Source organism: Elgaria multicarinata, chromosome 1 (assembly GCF_023053635.1).
Source record: "Elgaria multicarinata webbii isolate HBS135686 ecotype San Diego chromosome 1, rElgMul1.1.pri, whole genome shotgun sequence".
NCBI classification, from domain to species: domain Eukaryota; kingdom Metazoa; phylum Chordata; class Lepidosauria; order Squamata; family Anguidae; genus Elgaria; species Elgaria multicarinata.
The window spans coordinates 53,832,191-53,845,921 of record NC_086171.1 but is presented as its reverse complement, the minus strand read 5'-3'; positions in this window follow the sequence as shown (position 1 = coordinate 53,845,921).

The window sequence follows — 13,731 nt, the reverse complement described above, 5'->3', positions numbered from 1 at the left end:
TAACTACACATAGGCCATAGCTAGACAGGGCGAAATCCCTGGGCGATCCCCAGGATCATCCCTGTGCAGTCACATGACGCACAGGGGATCCTGGGATCAAGGAGGGATGTTCCCTTCCTTGCCCCAGGATCTCGCCCTCCCTTTTAAGCCCAGTTTTTCCATGGTCTCGGGCTGAGCCAGAGACCTTGGAATGTGTGGCCGGGCGCAGCAGTTTGTCCCGGCTCCTCGCAGTTCCTCACAAATAGCTGGGACCCGTGCATGGGGCGCAGAGCTCCTCAGGAACACTGTGTCCATCGGGGTGGGGTGTGTGGAGTAGCTAAAGTAATTACTTTTTTTAAAAAAACAACACCTAGCTTTTGTGCAGGAGCGTTCGTGCACTGCTGTCCCTTCAAAAATAAAAAAATGGCGGGTGCGACGCCTCTCTCTCTGAGGTCATCGTGCACCACGTGTAAATAGAGGGGGGAATCTCGTGATAAAACCATCACAAGATCTTCACCTCTCAGTCGCAGACTAACAGGTAGGTCTAGCTAAGGCCTAACACTGCAATCCTATCTTTTTGGACTCTCACTGGGAGCACGGCTATGAGGATGGTCATGCTGCACACCTGCACTTCAAGATTAACCATTACACCACTGATTGGGACCAAAAATTATGTAGCCACAACATCACAGTGCTTCTTTTGTCAGTGCCATGCCTTTTGTATTTGGAATCTTCCCTCCCTGTTCCAAAGGACTTCGTGAAAGCCAGTGCCATGCCACCAGCAGGAAAGCATTTGTCCACACCCTTCTTTTCCTGCCAGCACTGAGATCCTGTGAAGGATTATGCATGCAGAACTTGCATGGAGAACAACCCCACATGCTGCAATAACATTTCCGGATGGGGCTGTTTATTTCTACAACGTCTTGCATGATTGGGGGACATTTGAAAAGAACAATTCCACTTAAGAGAATATAAATTTAAATTATTGCAAGCAAACTTGATTCACTGGGACGTGCTTGGGGAATTCCTCTCTGCAATGTTTCAGATCTAAATAATAACATTAAAGGCACAAACTTCTGCATAAAATCCTACAACTCCTAGTATTCCCCATCCAGTATGGGGTGAGTGGGAAATGCTGGGAGTTTTAGGACTTATTCTGTTTAAATATGCATAGATTGCACCCTTAGTGTCAATCTTATATGCACTCCATCTATTTTTCTCCCCCCGCCCCGTCCTCAGCATCTTCTGTAGCAAAATCTCAGGCAAATTATCAATTTCTTTGCACTTTGTGTATCAGCCCAGATGTAAATCTTACCCGGATATAATGGACGCTGGTGGCTCATATTTCAGAAGCGCTGTGAATCCATTCTGGGTTTCAGTCAGAACAAGCCAGAACTCCTTTAGAGATATCAAAGGTACCAAATCTATTTGAGGGATGGGGTTCAGCACTTTGGATAGCCCCTTTAAAGTTCTGGCTTGTTTTTGTTTTTTAAACTGACCTTTTACTGTAAGAAATCTGCCGCTCTTGGGCCATATCCAGCTTTCAGACTACATTCTAGCAGTCCTCAGCCTAATTTCATGTGGGGTGGCACAGAAAGGAAAAGGGATGAGATGGGGAAGTACAGAGAGCGAGAGAGAGCACAACATCAGATGAGCATTTTATCGCACACTCTCTACTGCCCACTTACAGATGTTTGCACATCCTTTAGGTGATGTCATCCACCTCCCATGCGCCTCCTGCTCATTCTTGCCTTTTTTCCTTCACAAAATAGACCCCTTTTAATCTGACTTTTTTTTTTTAAGGAAATGGAATGTGCTTCAATTTCCTGCTGTGTGCAGGAAAACAGGTGTGATAGAAACCCCCCCTGAATGGGTCACATGGTCTTTGTTTACTTCCTCTTTCTTCTTCGGGTAGAAAAAAGGAAGCATTGTAGGACAGGAGCGGGGGTGAAGAAGCAACAGTAGGGAACCTCGATTTTTCCCATCTGATGATGCTCAGAGAGAGCAAGAGAGCTATGTAATCCTGTAACAATGCAAGCTTTCCCCGCCTTTGATTCTGGCTCCACCCACATTTGGCTTTTCTTGTGAGTCGCTTGCCCTTCTTAGGAAAAAAAGTTCCCCCACATGTTGACTGACAGCAGCTCTCTAAGGTCTCTTGAAGAGGGCTTCCCCCATCCCCTATTCTCTGACCATTTAACTGGCAGCGAACATGGGACCTTCTGCATGGAAAGCCTGTGCTGGACCACTGATTGAGGACCCTTCTCTACTGTGTCAAGTGAAACCCATGCTGGACTTCCAATCTAGGGTCTTAGATAAAACAAGAGCACAGAAGAGTATGTTTTCTCTATGTATAAAAGAATGCAGTTATTATTCTAACACGGCGACCTGCTGAATTCTTTTTTTTTTTTTTTGACAATTCCTCTGATGGTGGTGGACGTCAGAAACATTGGCATGGCTGATATCTATTTTCAGCCTCCACTCTGACACATTCTTTAAAAAAATTCTTACCAAATGTAATTTTTGCTGACATGATTGCCCTTTCCCCCTATGGTTTCCTTGGCAGGTAGATACTCTACTAATTTGAACTACCCTGGGCCCCAGTGGATAAAATAATAGGGCAGATCATTGCAAAAGGCTTTATGTTGACTGCTAAACGATGGTGAGTTTAAGTTGCTATCCATTTCCTAACCTTTTCAAGCTGCCAGCATCTCTTACAAAAGCCTTCCTACTCAAAAGAATGAAATGGACAACACTGGCTTCCTGCCAGCTTCGTGCTTCATCATTAAGTTTCTGACTTGAATCTCTCTCTTTTTTAGTGAATATCCATTTTATTTCTGCCGCTGCTGCATATAAACAACCTTCAATCTTCTAGGCAATAACCTTTAATCTACAAGCTATAATATTTTCTTAAGAATTTCTGCTTCCCCTCCCCATGACCACAAGAGTGTAGAAATACTTTATGAAAGTTGACCAATTTTAACTTCTGCAATCTGGGATCAAACCAAGGCAAATCCAAAATAAGCCTCAGGTTCCAGGTTCAATCTCTGGCATCCCCAGGTAAGGCTGAAAAAGACTGAAATTCTAGAGAACCGCTAATAGTTGGTGAGACCAGGGGAAGGCAATCTCCAGTCCATGGGTTTATCTGGCCAGTCCTGGGGCCCACTCTGGCTTGCGGTGCATGGAGGACCCTCTGTGGGGCCCTCTTCCTGCCCTCCCTAAGCCCACCATTTCACCAAGACCCTTCCTACATGAGGCATTTGTGTGCTCGTGATACCTCACTTATGGTAGTTTGTGGGTGCTTTACACAATGTGGGTGCTTTACACAATCTTCCAGGGCCTCGCCTGTGCTTTGCAACCATTTCAGTGAGGTGTTTTGTTTTGTTTTTAAATGCGGAAAGACTGGTATTATTTGTAAACACCAGGATAAAGTCTGGTGTATTTGCACAATTCTGTCATACCACAGCACCACTTAGTGTGTGTGTAATGGAACATAAGGAAAGAGAAAGGAAAACCCAAGGTGGAGGGAAACACATGTAAAGGAGCTGTTCTTAGTCCTGCAAACAACGTGGAAATAGAAGACTTGGCAAAGTTATGGATTAAAAACCTCATGAAGTAGAAAAGCCCCAAGTCCTGACCCCCTGGTGAGAGAGGAATCTCCATGTTATCTCTGATCAGAGGGCGAGTGGTACAAAGAGATAATAAAGGGATTCCACTGTACCATTTGGCCTGGGCTTGCAGAAGCCAGCAAACCCTGGCTGACTTCCTTCCCGTGCCACTTATGCCCTGATTGGAAAATGAGCAGCATGGATATGACAAGCCTGAATTGGCCATGGCTTGCAGGAACCAGCCCCTGGTGAAATTCCCTCTTCGTCACAACAGTTAAGGCTGCAGGAGCCCTGCCCTCTTTGTATGTGGTCAAGAGGAGAGGGCTTCTGCAGCTTTAACTGTTGTATAGACATGGAATTTCAACAGGTGTCATTTGCATGCATGCAGCACCTGGTGAAATGCCCTCTTCATCCCAACAGTTAAGTTACAGGAGCCCTGCCCACCTTTTCATATGGTCACCCTAACTACCGCACCATGCCACTACACCTCTCAATTACTATGGACCATGGGCACAAAACTTGCCTCAAAGATTTTCTATTGGACTCTATGACAACTGATTACAAAGAAAGCCAGATCCAGTTCAAGGCCTTTTGCTGCCCCATGTGGAGCTCAAAATGCCCCTTCCTCCTCTCACCGCCATGGGTCCAGCATTTTGAAAAGTCTTGCTGCATCATTCAAAAACCAAGCCCACCTTTCAGCTCATCTACCTCATGGTTCTACGTGAGACACATCATTTCCCCTTCCTGCATTACGATTTGTGTAGCTGGTGGGGTGGGGGGTGAGGGAAGGCAACGAAAGATGGGTTCTGATGCTCCCAACAGAAAACAGCAACAACAACAACAACAATTTGTAGGCAAGAAGGAAGCCCATTTTTATATATTACATAGAAAGAGATGTTATTAACACTTTTAGTCACACTAGGCAGTGCACTCTTGGTTAAATAAATAAAATTGCACATGGTGATTTTTCTGCCTTGGGTGAACAAGACCAGAGTTTGAGAGATTTGCAAGGCAGCTGTGCTTCCATTTCCCCTAATTCCTTTACTGCTTGATTAATCAGACCACTGAAAAGGGCTCCACAGGCTTCCATTAAAAGCAGAAATGTAGGGCAGTATATCTTGATTAACAGCCAAATTAGAAAAATCATATAGAACAAGGGGAAATTGCCACGACTTCCATTTGTGCTTGACTGATACTATTAAACAGTCTGGATTCTGTGGGGAAGAAGATCCTGTCTAAACCTTTCCAGTACCTAATAATGTTTCACTTGACAGAAATTAGCCTGCACGTCTTCCCAGTTTACTGGAACAGTGAATTTCAAGCCAATTTTGTTAGCCATCCCACTTTAAAATCTCTGATTCATTCATATATATATTCAATGAACAAAAAACCTACGGTTTATAAAACAATGTTAAGGCCCTACACTTTTCCACCAAGCACCAAAAAGCGGGGAAATTGGGAGTTAAGGCTCGCCAGCCTTAACGCCACATCCTCCCTAAGGAGGCAGAAAGTACCAGTGAAATTCTCATTCTGCCAAAGCAGATAAACCATGAGGACAGGATGGAGAATAGGATATGCAGAGGTGACTGTGGGGTTGTGGAAAACTGATGACGAACAACTTAGAGCCACCTACTTCTTTTTTTGTTTAGAGCAGCCCTTCCCCAACCTGGTGCCCTCCAAAGGTGTTGGACTGCAACGATTGATCATTGCAAGTCAGTATGTCCCATGGTCAGGAATGCTGGGACAGCAGGATGGGGAACGTAGGGCGGCGCCTCCAGGCAAGCCCCCCCCCCCCACCTCACCCTGCTTACCTGCTCTGTCGTCGTTGGGCCCGGCCTTGAACAGAGTGCCCTGGTGCACCCAGAAGCAAGGCCACACTTGCAGCCTTGCTTCTGGGTGGACCCAGGGGCTCAATTCAAGCCTGGGCCAGGTGACGACGGAGCAGGTAAGAACCCCACACACACACCTGGCCCCTTACCTGGACCTGCTGCCACCGCTGCACTAAGTGCAGCAGCTCCAGCCAACCCCCCTTCTGCCTGGCCCCTTACCTGGAGCTGCCACTGCACAAACTGTCGCACCCCACAACTTGCCTTCTCCGTCATGGCCTGACCCATGCTTGAATTGAGCCCCTGAGTCCACCCAGAAGCAAGGCTGCAGGTGCAGACTTGCTTCCGGGTGGACCAGGGCACTCGATTCAAGCCGGCGCCCAGCGACAACGGAGCAGGTAAGTGGGGTGGGCTGGGGTGGGGGCTTGCCTGGAGCCGTTGCTGCAGTTTGCACAGCAGTGGCAGTGGGTCTAGGTAAGGGGCAAGGCAGGAGGGGGTTGCTTACCTGCTCCATCGTCCCCAGGCCCAGGCTTGAATTGAGGTTCTGGATGGACCAGGGTGCTCAGTTCAAGTCCAGGCCCAGTGACGATGGAACACGTAAGTGGGTTGGGGCTTACCTGGCAGCAGAGCCAGGCAGGAGGGGGTGGGGTTTCTTACCTGCTCCGTCGTCGCAGTCCAACATCTTTGGAGGGCACCAGGTTGGGGAAGGGCTGCTCTAAACAAAAAAAGAAGTAGGTGGCTCTAAGTTGTTCGTCATCAGTTTTCCACAACCCCACAGTCACCTCTGCATATCCTATTCTCCATCCTGTCCTCATGGTTTATCTGCTTTGGCAGAATGAGAATTTCACTGGTACTTTCTGCCTCCTTAGGGAGGATGTGGCGTTAAGGCTGGCGAGCCTTAACTCCCAATTTCCCCGCTTTTTGGTGCTTGGTGGAAAAGTGTAGGGCCTTAACATTGTTTTATAAACCGTAGGTTTTTTGTTCATTGAATTTCATGGCTTTTTGTAAAGGATAATGAGCCCTTCCCTCTTTTAAATGCGGTTACTTTAGTATAGCTCCTGCAGCTTTCACTGTTGTGATGAAAAGGAGATTTCACCAGGTTCTCCATATATACAAATGACACCTGGTGAAATTCCCTTTTCATCAGAACAGTGCACGCTGCAAGAGCTATACTAGAGTAATCAGATACAAAAGAGGTCACGGCTTCTGCAGCTTGCACTGTTGTGATGAAGAGGGGATTTCACCAGGTTCTCCATATATACAAATGACAACTGCTGAAATTCTCTTTTCTATGCAACTGTTAAAGATACAGGAGCCCTGTGCTCCTTTTCATATGGTCACGGGCAGGGGGCTGGTGACTCCGATGTCAGTGAATCCATGGGTACATAAATCCTACAATCCTATGCAAGGTTAGACATAAAATCCTACAATTCTATGCATATACCTACGGATTCATAGAGCCACTGACATCGGAGTCACCAGCCCCACCTTGTGACCATATGCAAAGGAGTACAGGGCTCCTGTATCTTTTACAGTTGCATAGAAAAGGGAATTTCAGCAGGTGTCACTTGTATTCATGCAGCACCTGGTGAAATTCCCTCTTCATCACAGCAGTGAAATCTGCAGGAGCTGTACTAGAGTGACTCCATTTAAAAGAGGGCAAGGCTCCTGCAGCTTTCACTGTTGTGATGAAGAGGAAATTTCACCAGGTTCTCCATATATACAAATGATATCTGCTGAAATTTATATTTATAAATATAACTGTAAAAAATTTATATTTTTTACTTAATTAACATTAAAGAATGCACAACCATTGTGCATTCTTTAATGTTAATTAAGTAAAAAATATATTTTTCTCCTGCACCTTTAACTGGTGTGATGAAGAGGGAACTTCACCAGGTTCCCCTCTGCTGAAATTCCCTTTTCTATGCAACTGTTAAAGATACAGGAGCCCTGTGCTCCTTTTCATATGGTCACAGGGGCAGGGGGCTGGTGACTCCAATGTCGGTGGGGCTATGAATCTGTGGGTACATAAATCCTACAATCCTATGCAAGGTTAGACATAAAATCCTACAATCCTATGCATATACCACGGATTCATAGACCCACTGACATCGGAGTCACCAGCCCCACCTTGTGACCATATGCAAAGGAGTACAAGGCTCCTGCCTCTTTTACAGTTGCATAGAAAAGGGAATTTCAGCAGGTGTCATTTGTATGCATGCACCTCCTGGTGAAATTCTCTCTTCATCACAACATTTAAAGCTGCAGGAGCCCTGCCCTCTTGACCAGACACAAAAGAGGCAAGGCTCCTGTGACTTTAAATGTTGTGATGAATCCCAGGTGGATTCCTGCATTAAGAAGTGGGATGGACTAGATGCCCTCATAGGCCCCCTTTTCAACTCTGCTATTCTACGATTCTATGAACATGGGCAGAGTGCATTGCCTGTGGCTGATGTGAGCCAAACATGCAACGATAACTGGAGGGAGGAAGTTCTCCCTAACTGCCAGCTAAATTCCTGCATTAAGAAGTGGGATGGACTAGATGCCCTCATAGGCACCCTTTTCAACTCTGCTATTCTACGATTCTATGAACATGGGCAGAGTGCATTGCCTGTGGCTGATGTGAGCCAAACATGCAACGATAACTGGAGGGAGGAAGTTCTCCCTAACTGCCAGCTAAATTCCTGCATTAAGAAGTGGGATGGACTAGATGCCCTCATAGGCCCCCTTTTCAACTCTGCTATTCTACGATTCTATGAACATGGGCAGAGTGCATTGCCTGTGGCTGATGTGAGCCAAACATGCAACGATAACTGGAGGGAGGAAGTTCTCCCTAACTGCCAGCTAAATTCCTGCATTAAGAAGTGGGATGGACTAGATGCCCTCATAGGCCCCCTTTTCAACTCTGCTATTCTACGATTCTATGAACATGGGCAGAGTGCATTGCCTGTGGCTGATGTGAGCCAAACATGCAACGATAACTGGAGGGAGGAAGTTCTCCCTAACTGCCAGCTAAATTCCTGCATTAAGAAGTGGGATGGACTAGATGCCCTCATAGGCCCCCTTTTCAACTCTGCTATTCTACGATTCTATGAACATGGGCAGAGTGCATTGCCTGTGGCTGATGTGAGCCAAACATGCAACGATAACTGGAGGGAGGAAGTTCTCCCTAACTGCCAGCTAAATTCCTGCATTAAGAAGTGGGATGGACTAGATGCCCTCATAGGCCCCCTTTTCAACTCTGCTATTCTACGATTCTATGAACATGGGCAGAGTGCATTGCCTGTGGCTGATGTGAGCCAAACATGCAACGATAACTGGAGGGAGGAAGTTCTCCCTAACTGCCAGCTAAATTCCTGCATTAAGAAGTGGGATGGACTAGATGCCCTCATAGGCCCCCTTTTCAACTCTGCTATTCTACGATTCTATGAACATGGGCAGAGTGCATTGCCTGTGGCTGATGTGAGCCAAACATGCAACGATAACTGGAGGGAGGAAGTTCTACCAAACTGCCAGCTAAATTCCTGCATTAAGAAGTGGGATGGACTAGATGCCCTCATAGGCCCCCTTTTCAACTCTGCTATTCTACGATTCTATGAACATGGGCAGAGTGCATTGCCTGTGGCTGATATGAGCCAAACATGCAACGATAACTGGAGGGAGGAAGTTCTCCCTAACTGCCAGCTAAATTCCTGCATTAAGAAGTGGGATGGACTAGATGCCCTCATAGGCCCCCTTTTCAACTCTGCTATTCTACGATTCTATGAACATGGGCAGAGTGCATTGCCTGTGGCTGATGTGAGCCAAACATGCAACGATAACTGGAGGGAGGAAGTTCTCCCTAACTGCCAGCTAAATTCCTGCATTAAGAAGGGGGTTGGACTAGATGCCCTCATAGGCCCCCTTTTCAACTCTGCTATTCTATGATTCTATGAACATGAGCAGAGTGCATTGCCTGTGGCTGATGTGAGCCAAACATGCAACGATAACTGGAGGGAGGAAGTTCTCCCTAACTGCCAGCTAAATTCCTGCATTAAGAAGTGGGATGGACTAGATGCCCTCATAGGCCCCCTTTTCAACTCTGCTATTCTACGATTCTATGAACATGGGCAGAGTGCATTGCCTGTGGCTGATGTGAGCCAAACATGCAACGATAACTGGAGGGAGGAAGTTCTCCCTAACTGCCAGCTAAATTCCTGCATTAAGAAGGGGGTTGGACTAGATGCCCTCATAGGCCCCCTTTTCAACTCTGCTATTCTATGATTCTATGAACATGAGCAGAGTGCATTGCCTGTGGCTGATATGAGCCAAACATGCAACGATAACTGGAGGGAGGAAGTTCTCCCTAACTGCCAGCTAAATTCCTGCATTAAGAAGTGGGATGGACTAGATGCCCTCATAGGCCCCCTTTTCAACTCTGCTATTCTACGATTCTATGAACATGGGCAGAGTGCATTGCCTGTGGCTGATGTGAGCCAAACATGCAACGATAACTGGAGGGAGGAAGTTCTCCCTAACTGCCAGCTAAATTCCTGCATTAAGAAGGGGGTTGGACTAGATGCCCTCATAGGCCCCCTTTTCAACTCTGCTATTCTACGATTCTATGAACATGAGCAGAGTGCATTGCCTGTGGCTGATGTGAGCCAAACATGCAACGATAACTGGAGGGAGGAAGTTCTCCCTAACTGCCAGCTAAATTCCTGCATTAAGAAGTGGGATGGACTAGATGCCCTCATAGGCCCCCTTTTCAACTCTGCTATTCTACGATTCTATGAACATGGGCAGAGTGCATTGCCTGTGGCTGATGTGAGCCAAACATGCAACGATAACTGGAGGGAGGAAGTTCTCCCTAACTGCCAGCTAAATTCCTGCATTAAGAAGTGGGATGGACTAGATGCCCTCATAGGCCCCCTTTTCAACTCTGCTATTCTACGATTCTATGAACATGGGCAGAGTGCATTGCCTGTGGCTGATGTGAGCCAAACATGCAACGATAACTGGAGGGAGGAAGTTCTCCCTAACTGCCAGCTAAATTCCTGCATTAAGAAGTGGGATGGACTAGATGCCCTCATAGGCCCCCTTTTCAACTCTGCTATTCTACGATTCTATGAACATGGGCAGAGTGCATTGCCTGTGGCTGATGTGAGCCAAACATGCAACGATAACTGGAGGGAGGAAGTTCTCCCTAACTGCCAGCTAAATTCCTGCATTAAGAAGTGGGATGGACTAGATGCCCTCATAGGCCCCCTTTTCAACTCTGCTATTCTACGATTCTATGAACATGGGCAGAGTGCATTGCCTGTGGCTGATGTGAGCCAAACATGCAACGATAACTGGAGGGAGGAAGTTCTCCCTAACTGCCAGCTAAATTCCTGCATTAAGAAGTGGGATGGACTAGATGCCCTCATAGGCCCCCTTTTCAACTCTGCTATTCTACGATTCTATGAACATGGGCAGAGTGCATTGCCTGTGGCTGATGTGAGCCAAACATGCAACGATAACTGGAGGGAGGAAGTTCTCCCTAACTGCCAGCTAAATTCCTGCATTAAGAAGTGGGATGGACTAGATGCCCTCATAGGCCCCCTTTTCAACTCTGCTATTCTACGATTCTATGAACATGGGCAGAGTGCATTGCCTGTGGCTGATATGAGCCAAACATGCAACGATAACTGGAGGGAGGAAGTTCTCCCTAACTGCCAGCTAAATTCCTGCATTAAGAAGTGGGATGGACTAGATGCCCTCATAGGCCCCCTTTTCAACTCTGCTATTCTACGATTCTATGAACATGGGCAGAGTGCATTGCCTGTGGCTGATGTGAGCCAAACATGCAACGATAACTGGAGGGAGGAAGTTCTCCCTAACTGCCAGCTAAATTCCTGCATTAAGAAGTGGGATGGACTAGATGCCCTCATAGGCCCCCTTTTCAACTCTGCTATTCTACGATTCTATGAACATGGGCAGAGTGCATTGCCTGTGGCTGATGTGAGCCAAACATGCAACGATAACTGGAGGGAGGAAGTTCTACCAAACTGCCAGCTAAATTCCTGCATTAAGAAGTGGGATGGACTAGATGCCCTCATAGGCCCCCTTTTCAACTCTGCTATTCTACGATTCTATGAACATGGGCAGAGTGCATTGCCTGTGGCTGATATGAGCCAAACATGCAACGATAACTGGAGGGAGGAAGTTCTCCCTAACTGCCAGCTAAATTCCTGCATTAAGAAGTGGGATGGACTAGATGCCCTCATAGGCCCCCTTTTCAACTCTGCTATTCTACGATTCTATGAACATGGGCAGAGTGCATTGCCTGTGGCTGATGTGAGCCAAACATGCAACGATAACTGGAGGGAGGAAGTTCTCCCTAACTGCCAGCTAAATTCCTGCATTAAGAAGGGGGTTGGACTAGATGCCCTCATAGGCCCCCTTTTCAACTCTGCTATTCTATGATTCTATGAACATGAGCAGAGTGCATTGCCTGTGGCTGATGTGAGCCAAACATGCAACGATAACTGGAGGGAGGAAGTTCTCCCTAACTGCCAGCTAAATTCCTGCATTAAGAAGTGGGATGGACTAGATGCCCTCATAGGCCCCCTTTTCAACTCTGCTATTCTACGATTCTATGAACATGGGCAGAGTGCATTGCCTGTGGCTGATGTGAGCCAAACATGCAACGATAACTGGAGGGAGGAAGTTCTCCCTAACTGCCAGCTAAATTCCTGCATTAAGAAGGGGGTTGGACTAGATGCCCTCATAGGCCCCCTTTTCAACTCTGCTATTCTACGATTCTATGAACATGAGCAGAGTGCATTGCCTGTGGCTGATGTGAGCCAAACATGCAACGATAACTGGAGGGAGGAAGTTCTCCCTAACTGCCAGCTAAATTCCTGCATTAAGAAGTGGGATGGACTAGATGCCCTCATAGGCCCCCTTTTCAACTCTGCTATTCTACGATTCTATGAACATGGGCAGAGTGCATTGCCTGTGGCTGATGTGAGCCAAACATGCAACGATAACTGGAGGGAGGAAGTTCTCCCTAACTGCCAGCTAAATTCCTGCATTAAGAAGTGGGATGGACTAGATGCCCTCATAGGCACCCTTTTCAACTCTGCTATTTTACGATTCTATGAACATGGGCAGAGTGCATTGCCTGTGGCTGATGTGAGCCAAACATGCAACGATAACTGGAGGGAGGAAGTTCTCCCTAACTGCCAGCTAAATTCCTGCATTAAGAAGTGGGATGGACTAGATGCCCTCATAGGCCCCCTTTTCAACTCTGCTATTCTACGATTCTATGAACATGGGCAGAGTGCATTGCCTGTGGCTGATGTGAGCCAAACATGCAACGATAACTGGAGGGAGGAAGTTCTCCCTAACTGCCAGCTAAATTCCTGCATTAAGAAGTGGGATGGACTAGATGCCCTCATAGGCCCCCTTTTCAACTCTGCTATTCTACGATTCTATGAACATGGGCAGAGTGCATTGCCTGTGGCTGATGTGAGCCAAACATGCAACGATAACTGGAGGGAGGAAGTTCTCCCTAACTGCCAGCTAAATTCCTGCATTAAGAAGTGGGATGGACTAGATGCCCTCATAGGCCCCCTTTTCAACTCTGCTATTCTACGATTCTATGAACATGGGCAGAGTGCATTGCCTGTGGCTGATGTGAGCCAAACATGCAACGATAACTGGAGGGAGGAAGTTCTCCCTAACTGCCAGCTAAATTCCTGCATTAAGAAGTGGGATGGACTAGATGCCCTCATAGGCCCCCTTTTCAACTCTGCTATTCTACGATTCTATGAACATGGGCAGAGTGCATTGCCTGTGGCTGATATGAGCCAAACATGCAACGATAACTGGAGGGAGGAAGTTCTCCCTAACTGCCAGCTAAATTCCTGCATTAAGAAGTGGGATGGACTAGATGCCCTCATAGGCCCCCTTTTCAACTCTGCTATTCTACGATTCTATGAACATGGGCAGAGTGCATTGCCTGTGGCTGATGTGAGCCAAACATGCAACGATAACTGGAGGGAGGAAGTTCTCCCTAACTGCCAGCTAAATTCCTGCATTAAGAAGTGGGATGGACTAGATGCCCTCATAGGCCCCCTTTTCAACTCTGCTATTCTACGATTCTATGAACATGGGCAGAGTGCATTGCCTAGAAAAGGGAATTTCAGCAGGTGTCATTTGTATGCATGTAGCACCTGGTGAAATTCTCTCTTCATCACAATGTTTAAAGTCACAGGAGCCTTGCCTCTTTTGTATCTGGTCAAGATGGCAGGGTTCCTGCAGCTTTAACTGTTGTGACGAAGAGGGAATTT